The sequence below is a fragment of the Mandrillus leucophaeus genome, unplaced genomic scaffold, assembly GCF_000951045.1.
Source record: "Mandrillus leucophaeus isolate KB7577 unplaced genomic scaffold, Mleu.le_1.0 Scaffold389, whole genome shotgun sequence".
Classification (NCBI taxonomy): Eukaryota; Metazoa; Chordata; class Mammalia; order Primates; family Cercopithecidae; genus Mandrillus; species Mandrillus leucophaeus.
In genome coordinates, this window is record NW_012104131.1 from 3,531,188 (window position 1) to 3,547,303 (window position 16,116).

A 16,116-nucleotide genomic window follows, 5' to 3' on the forward strand; every position below is an offset into this window, starting at 1 on the left:
ATGATAAAAGAGAATAATTAAGAGACTGGTAGTTATTGACAGTCTCAAAAAATAAAGCAGTTAAAGAAATGAATTTCGACAGTAAGAAATGAAACACACTGGGTGATTTTTTTAAAAAAGATGAGAGCTCTTAAAAAGGGAAAGGAAATTATACAAACGCAATTAATTCTATTTGAAAGGCAGTCTATACCACTCACTATTTCAATATTCCTTCTGAAAGCGGTGAGGCGCTCAGATTCTGTTTCTTTATATCAGGAAGTCAATTCTTTCAGGCCTATTCAGCCTCATCAAACTGGGTCTCCCACTGAGAAGCATCATTAGATGGCAGCTCTCCCAATCTTCCACCTGAGAAAGGGCCACTGAATTCACAGATTTTTATCCCCCACTGCACTCTCTCATATCCCACTGATTTCAAAGGGAGCTGTGTATATCGAAGACAAATGCAAGGAGGCAGAAAGGGATGCTTGGATCCTTATATTCCTAAAAGCAAACACAGTTGTATAAGGGGGATCAATATTTTTCTACATTAGTTAATCGGGTGAATTGTACATAGCACAGGTATTTATCAAGAAATGATGCTTTAATTGATTAATTTCACTCTTTTATTTATAAATTTATCTGTAGGCAGAGACACCTACATCCTTTAAAAAAAATTATACTGTTCATGTTAGTACAATGTAGCATATTTTCCTTGTATGTTAAGGTTTGGGTTCTACGACCAATACCTGTAAGTTATACTTAAATATGTCACAATTTAATTCTGGTAATACCATATCACATTGTATCCATTTTATATAAACTGCTTCACCTTATGCAACAGGTGTAGTCATGAAAGTTTTGGTAACAATTTAATTTTTATCAATAAAAAAATCTGTCCCAAGTGTCCTAAACAAGCAGGGTATTTCAAGGAAATTTAGGTTGAATCTTTCTTAAAACAAATAATCCTCTGGAAAAATCATGAAACTTTCCTTCTATATATACGTTTACTGTATGTTCTTAAAGCAGTACAAACATAAGCAATTTTACGCACATATTTCTATGGCTATAGTCAGACATTGACTTAATAAGTATCTGACCTTATTTTCAGTTCTCTTAATGTTGATATTCCACATTTGGGTCATTTTGTGTAAGATATCTATCAATATGTTTTTTTCTTTTCAACTTTTACTTTAGAATCAGTAGTACATGTGCAGTTACAAAGGTATCTATCAATATGTTCTAATAGATGTTTTTACTTTTATTTGCTTTGGTATTTCTTTTAATGGACAGTACATACAATATACTTGGTATTTGTTTTTAAATAAAATATACTGAATAAAACATTGTTAAGCTCTATTTAGGTAAAGATTAAAATTAGTAAAATTCATTTCTCCCTATCATTATTACTAATTGAAGAAGAAAAAATACATTTTGTTTCTTTTCAAATATTTATATTTCCAGATAAAGTAAACACTTTTGCTACTTATCCAGTATCAAATGTCTAGATATCATAATGTATAGCTTTTCAATAAAATGCACATCTACTTTTTTTACATTTATCTACACAAATAATAATGAATGCATTCTTATAAACCATTCAAACAATACATAATTTCCAGTTTCTTTGCTTGCTGTTCCCCCAATCTGCAATACTCTCTTACTTCATTTCAGTCTCAGCTTGAATGTCACTTCCTCTGAAATACCTTTGCTGTCCAGTACTTGCAACTGTGTATCTATTTGTTTATTATCTGTCACCAACGAGACACTCTGTAAAGGTGGGGTGAGGGGCGTGATGTACTTTTATTCACCATCTCCTAATTCCAAGAACAATGCCTAGCATATATTAGACATATAGCTTTAATTCAATGGGTAAATGAATGGCAGACCCCAAAAATGTGCCTTTCAAAGAGGTTTTATGAAGTATTACTAACATAGAAATGCACAAACTTCATGAGTTTGAAATTAAGCAGCCAATCTTATGTAACTCTTTTGATGTGACATCATACATTTTAAAGCCATAAAAAGCCCAGATTATACATAATAGAAATTCGGATAGATCTGGTACCACCTGTGTGCTGTTACATGGCTCCAAGTTCAGCACAATTACCAAAAAGCCACATGATATCAGTATCTCCAAATCAACAAATGCCAGTTTCTGAAGCCTCAAATGCAAAACATAAATTCTGAGGCAAGGGTAAATCATATGTGATGCTGATTCAGACATTATCTTTAATTGTTTCAGGTTCATAGTTGTCATTGGATCATGGATGTCAATGAATCCTTTCCACAGTTAAAATGATTACTGTACTTCATCCAAGGATCCCTGTGAATCTTCATGAATTTAAAATTTGAAACAGGATGAGAAGTATTCAGAGGAGTGACAAAAATTATTTTTAAGTGAAAACATACAACTGGCTAACTGTTGTAATATCTTATTGGAACAAATAATCTTTACGGTAAAACTTTTTCTGATCATTAGAATTCCCAAATGAAAAATAGCTTTTCCAGAGTGAGAGTCAGTTTCTCATTTCCAAATTATGTAATCTTAAGTGAAGCACTGTTTATTATAGAAGCAATTCTTGAATTAGATCAAAGAATGACTATTTTATTATAAACTTATATTCTGGGGTACACTAATTATTTGGGACATTAATATTACACAAAATATGTAAATTTGTTATTAAATAATTTGGGGAAACATTTTTGAAAATCAAGTATTGATGCCTCAGAGCCACTAATACGTAAATATGCATTGTGTTGCCCCTAAATGAGAACATACTATGCATAAAGAGGTTCCTTATTGATTTACCATGGAATTCTGTTTTCAGAGAGCATCTATTGACAGTAGTGTTCCAAGTAGTACTATCTGTTAGATAATACTAAAGTTGATGAACTTTAAGACACTTTCCAAAATTCTGTTTTTAGATGTTTTATAAAGTCAACTCCTTAGAGCCCAGACAGCAGAGATCATCCAAGCAACTATCTCTGAACTATGCATCCCATTTCAAAAAAAAGAGAGATTTTAAATTTTACCTCTGCCTAATACTTTATTCAAAACCAAAAATGGTTTGAGAGCTTAAAATAAACATCGAATATCTGTAGACATTGTATTTCAAAATCATTCAACAAAACTGTGTTCGGGAGGCTGAGACAGGAGAATTGCTTGATCCCAGGGAGGCAGAGGTTGCAGAGAGCCAAGATCATCCCACTGCACTCCAGTTTGGGCCCCAAGAAGGAAACTCCATCTCAAAAAACAAAATTAATTTAAAAATATATATTAATTTCTTATGGTAGTGTGAGTTTACTTTTATGTTATTTTCCTGCAAAAAGGACATATGGTTAGGCTATTGTGTCGCATGCTGAATAATTTATATTAAAATAGCTGCTTTATAACCTAAATCCAGTATATATTTATTTATGTATCTTATAGTAAACGAATTATGGTCACTTGATTCCTTTGTAACCTTAAACTTAATGACAAAAAATCTTGATTACAATGGGTATATTGGTCAGTAAAAGTGTTGTATATCTCACTTATTTTAATAATAAATTTATTGTTGAAAACTACCTTTATGTCAAATTTTTAAGAAACTAACACAGACATATCTCAGGCAATGTTTCTTTGCATAGGTTACAAATGAAATATGCAAACGTATTAAAAACTGCAAAATGAATAATATTTCAAATAAAAGTTATTTTTAATGTCAAACTGTTAATTAAAGTAGAAAAACCAAGTTAATAATGCTCTGAGAGAGCGCATGAAAAAAATAAAGTAACAGTATTAGACAGCACATGCTGTTATGTGTTTTGATGGCACAAGACCTTAACACAATCCAATCCTGAGAAAATGCTCAATAAGATACAACCTAATTCATTTGATGAAAGGCAGAGTTGAAAAAAAAAAAAATGAGTGGTAAATGGCAAATGTGCTTTTTGAAGTACCTGGGAATAAATACAGAAAGTGCAATCATGTCATCATTACTTTGTAAAAATATGTACAGTGGAAATAATAGATACAATGATGATAACTAATGAACTAAGGATAATGACAAGGAGTAAATTAAAATGCAGATGCCAACTAAGCAGAGGGTAAAGGTTTTAAGGACCAAAAATCTACATAAAAACAATGAAAAAATAAGTGGGTAAAATATCCATTATAAACAAGCTTCCTTTTCCCTAATATTAGTCCCTGGCTTGCAAGGTGGTATTTACACTTGGTTGTGAGGCCACATCATAGCCCCAGCAACATAGTGTTTAGCAATTATACACATTTCAATATACTCAGCACTCAACATAAGTAATGAGGGTCACCTCCAAATCACCAATTTCATTCAACACTTTCAAATACACAATATGTGGTTTGACAATATATGGGTTTGCCCTTCCTTTTGCTTTAATAAAGTGGTCAATAAAGTGCTATTAGTGCAATTTACAGTCTCTGAGTCAGTGTGAATGATTAGAAAGTAGGTTAGAGGTATTTTTAAAATACAGTTTTTTCTTCACTCCAACCAAACAAAGAAGTTAGAGCCTTAATTGAAATGGTTACTTAAATACAATATTAATGCATATATGGTTAAGGATTTTGTCAGCATTTCTATTCAACTAAACTTGTTTCAAAGAATAAACAATTATGCTTTCAAAAACTCATGACAAATTTAAATGAGATATTCAAATAGTGTTTTTCAAATAGTTAAAAATGTTCTCCCTTTCAAGAATATTAGGCAAAGAAAATTCAAAGATGCACTTAAAAATAGACCAAAACAAAGATATGCTAATTTTACTAATACTTTAAGAAAAAGTTTCACTGAAAATTTTCCTACTTAGATTAGGCATACATTGGAAAATGTATGATGGTCAGAATTTCTTTGTCATATGTCAGTTCTAACCACATATCTCTGTAGAATTAGGAACAGGAAGAATGCAGGAAATTGATGTGGCATAAATTTACACCTAAAACCATGTGGAGCATGTACTGTCTCAATCAACCTGGTTTTTCCTCATTTAGTGGTTCTCTGCTTTAACCCTGGATTGAGTCTGATATAGTTATGATTTACGGTTGGTGGGAGGGGCTAGGACTAAGCTGAAAAGGTAAAGGGAATAAAAAGAAGATTGTCCAATTCTCTTCCTCTGACAATAGCCATCAGCAAAGCTAACTAGAACCTGAATTAGCTTGAGATGTTAGTAAAACACTAGTGATAGCAAAGAGGTTTACATTTTCTCTTCTAAAATGTTTAAGCTATTCTAAAATGGACTAGGTTCAATATCTGGCCCAAATTTTATCCCCATAATGATCTAGACCTAACTTGTTTTCCTTCTCTTTTTGCATTTTCTTTAGATTCAGCCCAGGGTCAGAAATCCAGGCTCCTTTACCCATCTAATAAGAAAGAATGAAAGTTGAAAGCCACTCTCAGAAATGGACATGTAAGGAGACATACCCAGGTAACACAGACACAATTCCGCTTTAGTATTTTGAATACTGTCATTAATCAGAGTGGTTCTCTTCTGACATTGATTCCAACTGTCTCACCAATAGTAAAAGAAGCCATTAATGAAAGTCTGCTTATCATTAGCCCTTTTACATTAGATTATTTCTACATCAAAGTAATTCTTTCAAGTTAAAGGTGATAGCAAAAGAATTCAAACCTGAACCATACTGATGCTATAGATATAACTACCAATTTACACTAAATCAAACAGTAGAAAAACATGTTGAATTACATCACAGGTATGCAGTAAGACAAATACAGAATGCATCTGTGAGACACAAATATTGAAAGAAAAAAATAAAAAGGGAAAGGAAATGACTCTGGATGAAAACAAATCGAAGAAATAAACCAAATGCAACATTTTTTAACTTTTAAGTTCAGTGGTACATGTGCAGGTTTATTACATAGGTAAACTTGTGTTAAGGGGGTTTGTTGTACAGATTATTTCATTACCTAGGTATTAAGCCTAGTACCCATTCGTTATTTTTCCTAATCATGTCTCTCCTCTCACCCTCCATCCTCCATAAAGTTCCTGTGTGTGTTACCCTCTATGTGTTTATGTGTTCCCATGATTTAGTTCCCACTTATAAGTGAGAACTTGCTGTATTTGGTTCTCTATTCCTGTGTTAGTTTGCTAAGAATAATGGCCTTCAGCTCCATCCATGTCTCCACAAAGGACATAACCTCATTCCTTTTTTGTGGTTGCATAGTGTCCCATGGTGTATATGGGGTGCATTTTCTTTATCCAGTCTATTGTTGATGGGCATTTAGGTAGATTCCATGTATTTGCTATTGTGAATAGTACTGCAATGAACAGGTGCATGCATTTGTCTTTATAATAGAATGATTTCTATTCCTTTGGGTATATACCCAGTAATGGGATTGCTGGGTTGAATGGCATTTCTGTCTTTAGGACTCTGAGGAATTGTCACACTGTCTTTCACAATGGTTGGACTAGTTTACACTCCCACCGACAGTGTAAACATGTTCCATTTTCTCCACGACCTTTCCAGTATCTGGGTTTTTTTGTTTTTTTTTTTTTTTTAACTTTTTGATAGTAGCCATTCTGACTAGTGTGAGATGTTATCTCATTGTGGTTTCGATTTGCATTTCTCTTATGATAAGTAATATGATTTGACTGTGTCCCCACTCAAATCTCATCTTGAATTATAGTTCCCATAATCCCCACATGTCCTGGGAGGGACTTGGTGAGAGGTAATTGTATCATGGGGAGTTTACCTCCATGCTATTCTCATGATAGTAGTGAGTTCTCACGAGATCTGATGGTTTTATAAGGGGCTTTTCCCCCTTTTGCTCAGCACTTCTCCTTACTGCTGCCATGTGGAGAAGGACATGATGTTTCCCCTATCACCAGAATTATAAGTTTCCTGAGGCCTCCCAAGTCCTGCAGAACTGTGAGTCCATTAAAAGTCTTTCTTCTATAAATTACCCAGTCTTGCGTATGTCCTTATAGCAGCATGAGAATGGACTAATACAGTCAGTGATGTTGAGCTTTTTTTTCATCTGATTGTTGGCTGCATGTATGTCTTCTTTGGAAAAGTGCCTATTCATGTCCTTTGCTTACTATTGTATAGGGTTGTTTGTTTTCTTCTTGTAAATTTGTTTAAGTTCCTTATAAATTCTGAATATTAGATCTTTGTCAGATGCATAGTTTGCAAAAATTTTCTCCCATTCTGTAGGTTATCTGTCCACTATGTTGATAGTTTATTTTGCTCTGCAGAAGCTCTTTAATTTAATTAGATCCCATTTGTCAATTTTTGCTTTAGTTGTGATTGCTTTCGGTGTCTTTCTTATGAAATCTTTGCCCATGCCTATGTCCTGAATGGTATTGCCCAGGTTTTCTTCCATGGTTTTTATAGTTTCAGGTTTTACATTTAAGTCCTTAACCCATCCCAAGTTAGCTTTTATATACCTTGTAAGGAAGGGGCCCAGTTTCAGTCTTCTGCCTACAGCTAGCTAGTTAGCCCTGCACCATTTATTGAATAGGGAATCCTTTTCCCATTGCTTGTTTTTGTCAGCTTTGCCAAAGATAAAATAACAGTAGGTGTGTGGTCTTATTTCTGGGTTCTCTGTTCTTTTCCATTGGTCTATGTGTCTGTTTTTGTACCAGTACCATGCTGTTTTGGTTACTGTAGCCCTGTAGTATAGTTTGAAGTTGGGTAGTGTGATGCCTCCAGCTTTGCTCTTTTTGCTAAGGATTGTGTTGGCTATTCAGACTCTTTTTTGGTTCCATACGAATTTTAAAATAGTTTTTCTCTAGTTCTGTGAAGAATGCCAATTGTAGTTTAATAGGAATAGCATTGAATCTATAAATTGCTTTGGGTGGTATGGCCATTTTAACAATATTGATTCTTCCTATCAATGAACATAAAATGTTTTTCTATATGATTGTGCCATCTCTGATTTCTTTGAGCAGTAGTTTGTAATTCTTCTACAGATTTTTCACCTTCCTAGTTACCTGTACTCCTATGCATTCTACTCTTTTTCTGTCACTTAGGAATGGGAGTTTCTTCCTGATTTGGTTCTCAGCTTGACTCTGGGTGTACAGGAATGCTAGTAATTTTTACACATTGATTTTGTTTCCTGAGACTTTGCTGAAGTTGTTTATCAGCTTAGGAAGCCTTGGGGCTGAGACGGTGGGATTTTCTAGATACAGGATAATGTCATCTGCAAACAAGGATAGTTTTACTCTCTCCTAAATAAATGTAAGACAAATTAAGAAACAATTAAAACAAACTTAAGAATTAAGAAATAACTAAAACAAACTTAAGAAATAAACCAAATGCAATTTTTTATCATGATTCAAACAAGTCAGTCAAAAAACCTACTCATAGCATTTAGGGAAAATTAAATACTGATTGTATATTAGATGACATTAATAATGTAATATTTTTAAAGTGTGAAGATGCTACTGTGATTATTTTTGAAGCCCTAATTTCTGAAAGATATATACTGAAGCTTAGATTTTAGATTTCAAAATGCAGTCTGAGATTTGCTTGAAAACAACTTACTGGTATATATAGGTGAAATATGATTAAACAGTTACTGATATTAAGTATGAATGAAATGTATTCATTATATTCATTTCTTTAGGTTTGTTCAAAATTTTCCACAACAAAAGCTTTTAACAAATAAATAATAGCGATGATGGCAAGAGTGTGCTTGTGTGTGTTTGAGTGTGTGTTTGTGTGTTTATATCTTTTGAGATGAATAATCATCAGCTTAGTTGAGAATTTCTCTTTCTCTGCTGTAAGTGACTAATTTCTACAACAGGCTTCCCTGTTAAAATATTATTTTACTTTGTCAAAGATCTGCATTATAGAAACAAATGTTAAAGAAACAATGCTGAGTATTGGCTCATAGAGACGAAGCAAAGAGAAGGGAGGATTACTAAAGTATATAATTTCAGTGTAGTTATACAAGGTAAGTTTATATTGAAAATGGGACTCTTTAATAAACATTTAGCAAATATCACATTAAAATGTAAATGACTGAAAAATATTCCCCTGAGATTATAAACAAAAATAGGGACCTATTATTATCACTTCAATTCAGCATTGTACTAGAAATCCTGACTAATACAATAAGACAAGAAAAACAATTTTAATCTAAAAATTAGAAAGGGAAAAATAAAGCTTTTATTAACTACATATGACACACGTTAATGGAGAAAATGCAAAAAGAATTTATCAGTACTCACAAGTTAATTTATCAATGCCATTCCATTAAAAAGTCAATATGCAAAATCAATTGTATTTATACATACTAGCAACAAGTAATTAAAAATAAAATGTATAAAATGATACTATGTATAATAGCATTCAAAACATAAAAATTCTAGGAATAAATTTCTTAAAAGGCATATACTAATGCTACACTGAAACATAGAAAACGTTAGTGAGTACAACTGAAGGTTAAAAGATAATATAATAGAAAATACCATCTTCATGAATTGGAATGCTACTAGATTCAATTTTGTAAAAATGTCTGTTTTCCCTAATTGATCTATTTATTTAACACAATTCCAATAAAAATCTCAGAAGCCTTTTGTTTTCATAAAAAGTCAGTTCAAAAATATATATGAAAATGCCAAGGATATTCAAGGCAAACTAGAAGAAGTACAATGTTAGGGGTTGTTCACCACCAGATATAAAGATACATTGCAAGCTAGAGTAATTAAAACAGTTAGTATTGCTGAAAAAGATAGGCCAAAAAAAAAAATCAATAAAACAAAATAGAAAGTGTAGAAACAGACCCGCCTATATGGCGAGTTGATTTACAACAAAAGTAGCATGGCAGTGCAGGGCGTGTTTTTTAGGAAATGATGATGGATCAATTAGATGTGCATATGGAAAACAGTGAGTCTTCACCTACTTCATACTGAAGTATTCCAAATATTTTGTAGATCTAATGTGAAAGATTTTTTTAAAACTCTCCTTAGATGGAAGAATGTAAACAGGACAGCAAATGCATGAACCATAAATTAAAAATTGTTAAATCTGAGTATATCACGATTAAAAGTTTATTTTTAATCAATAGAAAAAATTAAAAGAGTAAAAAGGCAAATCCAAGAGTAGGAAAATATATCAGATTGAGAAAGAGAGAGAGACACAATGGTAAGGAGAGAGAGAGATATAGACATAAATGTACCTCACAATGCATTCATATCCAGAATACATAAATAATTTCTATAAGTCAATAAGAAAGTAGAAACCCAGTTAAAAAATGGAAAACCTTGCTGATTAGGCACTGCTCAAAAGAGAAAAACTAAAATGCTACCAAACATGATATGCTTCACCTTATTAGTCAATTACAACTAAATGGATTACTGCCACACACCCCAGAATAACCCTAAGATAACAGGTTAATAAAGATGAAAAGCAAGTAGAATTCTCATACTCTTCTTCTGGAAGTATAAACTGGCACAACACTTTTGGACGGCAGTTTGGAAATATCTACAAGTGCTGAACATATGCATCACCTATGGTCAAGTAATTTCTCTCTATGGATATATGCACCAAAATGTATGTTAAAAATGTTCATGGCAGCACTATTCATAATAGAACCAAAGGGGCAACAACCCAAAGATACAGCAGTAGAATGAATAAATAAATTATAGTATGTTCAAACAATGGAACACCATATAACAAGAAAAATGATTGAATCTCACAAATTCAATGTCGAATAAAAAGAGCAAGCACACAAAAATTACATACAGTATGATTTATCTACAGTATATAAATTTCAAAATCAGGCATACATGATGTATGGTATTAGAAGCCAGGATAGTATTGACACTGAAGAGTGGTAGTGACTGGTGCCTCTGGACACAGGTAATGATTTTTTTCTTGATTGTTTTCTTTTTACTTTGTCAAAGATCTGCATTATAGAAACAAATGTTGAAGAACCAATGCTGAGTATTGGCTCATAGAGATGAAGCAAAGAGAAGGGAGGATTACTAAAGTATATAATTTCAGTGTAGGTTATACAAGGTAAGTCTTAACTGTATAGATGCTGTTACCTTATTAAGAAAAAATGCATCCAGCAATATATTTATTATTTATGTGCATTTATATATATATATATATATATAGTTGAGTTAAAAGTTGAATTTTAAAAATGGAAACAATATTTTTGCAAAGAGTCATACATGTCACCTTGTAGGAAGCAGTCACTAGTATGTTTTCATATATGAAACTGGAATATTTGTATAAAAGAGTTGTGTAATCGGAGAAATCCTGGATCATTTGAGTTACAAATCTCTGTAGCTAGTTCCACAAAATACTTGGAAATTTAGTAACCCTCTATAATTTCACTGAAAGGATGTGTATAAGTACTGTTAGAAGTGACTGATAGTTGTCACTTATCTATATGTCTTACTTATCTATATGACTCACTTACTATGAGTCACCTATGAGATATATATGTTTTTGTTTGTTTGTCCATTCATTTGTTTTTGAGTCGGAGTCTTTCTTGTTCTGTTGCCCAGGCTGTAGTGTAGTGATAGGATCTTGGCTTACTGCAACCTCTGTCTCCCAGATTGAAGTGATTCTTGTGCCTTAGCCTCACGAGTAGCTGGGATTACAGACGTGTACCAGCACATCCAGATAATGTTTGTATTTTTAGTAGAGACGGGGTTAAACCATGTTGGCCAAGCTGGTCTCGAACTTCTGACCTCAGGTGATCCACCCGCCTCAGCCTCCCAAAGTGCTGGGATTATAGGGTGAGCCACCGCGCATGGCCAAGATATATACATATGTTTTTAATCTAGATATGCATAAATCCGTTTTTTTTTCAGGTTAGAAATATTAATGAAGAAAAAATGATTGCATTATTATTTTTCTTTATTTACTCTACCATATTAATGCTTGACTACTTCATTTGTTTCCTGTAATTACGTCCTCTGAGACATGACTACGCCTATTGATTCAAATACACAGAAGTTTTTGGGAATGAATTCATATAAGGCAAAAATATTTCCAATGGGCAAATATAAATTTCGTGGCTAGACCAATTTTTGTGCAGATAACACTGCAATCATCAATGGTTGATCTTGTAGTTTTAGGGTTAAGCCCTGCATCAATATAGATGTGAATTTCCTTTCCTAATAGCCGTTCTGCTGGAGTTTCTCTTGTCATCAATCAGTTTCATTTTTGATCAGAGAGCAAGCATGGAGATTTGGATCACGATGAACTACTGATTCCAAACTTCCTAAACACTACTAATCCTCTCATTTTTAATGTAGGTATTTTGGATATGATATAATCATTTATTTAGACATTTCCTTCCTTCAAAATTGTTGAAGGTTTATATTTAAATATATTCTACCTCTGTGTAAATTTGCTTTATTTAGCAGTAAGCATAGAATTCTGCAGTTAAAGGCATAAAACAAAATGAAAATACTCCACAAATAAAAGGTATAAGTATAGCATTATTATTTAGGTATAAGTATAGCATTATTATTATTATCTATCTGTTCAACATTCTTTTCCACAGAACACTGAAGGTAAAACTTAGTCACTGAATGATCAGCTTCCAATTAAATAAATTTTGCTAATGGCTTTTCATTAACATGGCTTTTGTTAATATGTTAGTAGCTATATATTTTTTCTTAAAGTGGTAAATAAAATGCAATGTCTCAAGCTATGTATTAAAATCAGCTTCATAACTGTGTCATTATACTTCTTGCTTTATTTTACTTATAGATATTTAAAGTTTAGAATATGAAAAATGAATATGAAATATATGTTCTAATTTATCTCATATAGGCATTGTTGGTAGAGTTGCTATTTTTAAGAGAAAATCTCATTTGTCTCTTTAAGTTTTCCTAAAATGTGGGAAACCCTAAATTGTATGGGAACATGTAAGTAATGTTTGTTTCTTCCAGTAAGTAGGTGGTTTGATTTCCCAGAGGGCAGGTGGTAAGCACAGGGAGGAAGTAAGGCAAGGCTTTGTGGGAATTATTTGAGCCTTAAAGAAATTTAGAAGGTTTGGAAGTTAAATAAGGTTCAAGTTGGTTCTTACTGTGAATGTCTAAACTGTTTTCGCCTTCCTTGGTGAAGTGCCATAAAGTCAGGTGTGAATAGACTGTGAAATGGGCTTTTCTTGTGTAGCAAGCTTCAGCCAAATGGTGATTTTGTTTAAACACGTATGGCAGCAGCCTGTTTTGTGGGAAAGTTTTATATATAAACCTGAAAAACTGATCAAATGGAAATTATTCCTAAATTGTATTTAAATCATGGGATAAATCTTCATTTTCTTCTACTATATTTAGGCATTGTTTAGCCTAATTAGTAAAGATTTGAGCTATGTATACTTAAAAGAATATATTTTAATGTAATATAGATTAAGTTTTAAGTATTAATAGATATATACAGAATAACGACAATGTAAAGTGTGACTAAAAAACCACCTAAGTAAAAAAGACAAAGAATTGATTGTGCATTTGTCATACTGATGGCTCATTACAGAAGTTACTATGAAACAAACACGGTTGACATTCTCAATTAAGAAAACAAGGAAAAGCAAAAATGAATGCTCACATGGGTTTTCTTAAGGGGTTATTAATAATGGTAATTCTTATTGGGGTTTCTGTTTTATAAAATGAATACATGCTTATTATAGAAAATATGATAAAACTATAGTAATAATAACATGTATTTAAAGACTTGTGTATTCTGGAATGTTGTATTGTTGTATTAGTTCTTACAGCAACCTTATGAGGTAGCCTTTATAATTATTTAACATATTATAAAAGAGAAAACTGATATATAACTTCACTTTTTACATAAGTTACACAGCTACTAAGGGGCAAGGCTGGGATTCAATTATATCTCTCTCTGACTCTATATTAAAAACCCTCTAAAAAGTAGGAAAAAAAACAAAATAAAAATTGCCTACAATACCACAATTCTAATATAGATACCTATATCTCCAGACAAACATGTAAAATACTTATAAATTCAGTATGGTTAAATGATAGTTATTGTGATTTTTACTTAAAATTAAAATTCCTAATGAGTCCTTTCTATTCCCAATTATCAAGCCTCTACTAGGATGTGTTGCTTAGAAAAAAGTGATCAAAACTTATTCCGTTTTCTAATTGAAAACTTTGTACTAAGTTAAAGGAGATGACATTGCTACTTTTCTTTCCTCATTTTTTCATGAATGCACTGATGATCACAAGATTGGTGGTCTTAAAATACAGGCTGCATTCTTTTTCATCCCACTTTGTTGATCCATGTCCTTCTTACCAGTTTGAATGTAGATGATCCAAGAATAGCACCTAACTATAAATCATCAGGTTTGATTTATTCTGCCTTTAAAGTTGTATGCCTTTCTCAGACCTTGGCCACAACAGGCTCCGAGTTAATGTCCTTTGCAACCTCTGGGAAGAATGTTGGGGATTTAGTAACTATTAAATGTTGCTTGTTGAGTGTTTAGAAGCAACTTATTTCAGGGCCACAAGATCAAACTCCTGTGCTTAAACTGTTTGATGATCACCCAAGCCACACCCCTATGGCACATTGTTTATGAACTTGAACTGTTCAAGTTCAGTGTGATAGTTAAGATGGTGCACTGATTGGTGGTCATGGTCCACAGAAGTGAAATTGAAACCTGCCTGTAGCCATTGAAGGAACCACCCAGTATTTAGGAGCTGCTGAAGTACAGAGAAAGACCATGACAAGGTTGAGTTGATGTACTTATGTATTTTGTTTGCTTTCAAAATAGTTTCAGCAGGATAACCTTGATGCTTATGAAATACTTTTATGGAAGAATAGCCATATCAATCATTTTTACTTAATAAAGATGCATTGATGTATTTGGGCTTAAGACTTTCTGCTTAAAGAGGTACCCCCGAAATTTATAGAATAAGAAAAATCAAGAAAATCTGGCATGAAAAGCATTATTGAGCCAAATGAAGTTGTCTTACGTTGTACTGGATTTATTGTCATTGCTAACAGTTTTTTTTTCTTTATTATATACAATGAAACCAAACCACTTCTGACACAAATGAGCACAACTATGTAATATTTTATTAATACTTCTTCAAGAAAATTATCAGATAGTGATAAGACAAAATCAGAAACCATGGCCTAATTTCAACTTCTACCATTGAATTGTGGGGGTGAGCATGTCAATAATCTTTGTTTTCTGGAATTGTAAAGTGGGTACAATTTGCAAATTTTTACAAATATTGCAGAAGATCTGAAGAACAAACCTGTCATTTTCATTTTCAAGGACGGGATGATTCTCACTCTTCTTAACATTGGACCCAAATGTTCGATAGAATATGGAGGGGAAGAAATAGTAATAATTCTCTGAAATATCATTGATTTGAGCAAAATAGCCATGTCCTCAATAACCACAAAACCACCAAAAGGAATAAGGGAAGGAGCTGATCTTTTCTTTCCCTTGTCTGACCTAAACACCAGTTCAATACTCTTGCCACTTTGGGGATAAATTAATCATATACAATTGGTTACAAATGTATCAAATACATATCAAATACATACGTATTAAATAAAAACATTTGGCTCCCTTCCAAATTTTTCATCTGTAATTGGAATATTCTGTTTCACATAATCTACCACCTCAGAGCAGAAGCAAATATAGCAAGACATGAGGTATGGAGGTACCTCTCTGGAAAGCTAATAATTTCACCAACTGGCCTTCCAGGCCCTCCTTAAATCATTCTCCCAGTTGGGACTTCCATGTGAATTCGGTGTCCCTTGTTGTAGTAGAAATAACCTCTCTCTGTTGAATGAGGAGAGGAAAAGGGCAGAAGCCACCTTCTGTGGGTGTATATGATCGTGTTTTCTCACCAACATGAAATCACAGAATGATTTCTTTTCTGGTTCCAGAAATCATTCCACATTTTTCTTAAGAATTCCTTAAATCAGGATTACATCTTCTTCTGCTAATTTAGAAAAAGTATCACTTTCGTTTTTATGGGAAATCAAGTAAACATTACCCTGCTTAATATTAGTCATCTATGATTCTGCAATAGAACATGTCCAATCAAAATATCCGTATGAGATTGCACTGCACAAGAGATAGAGACAGAGAGATTCACATATAAGAATTCCCTTGAAGACAAAAGTTCTATTAGGTTGGTGTGAAAGTAATT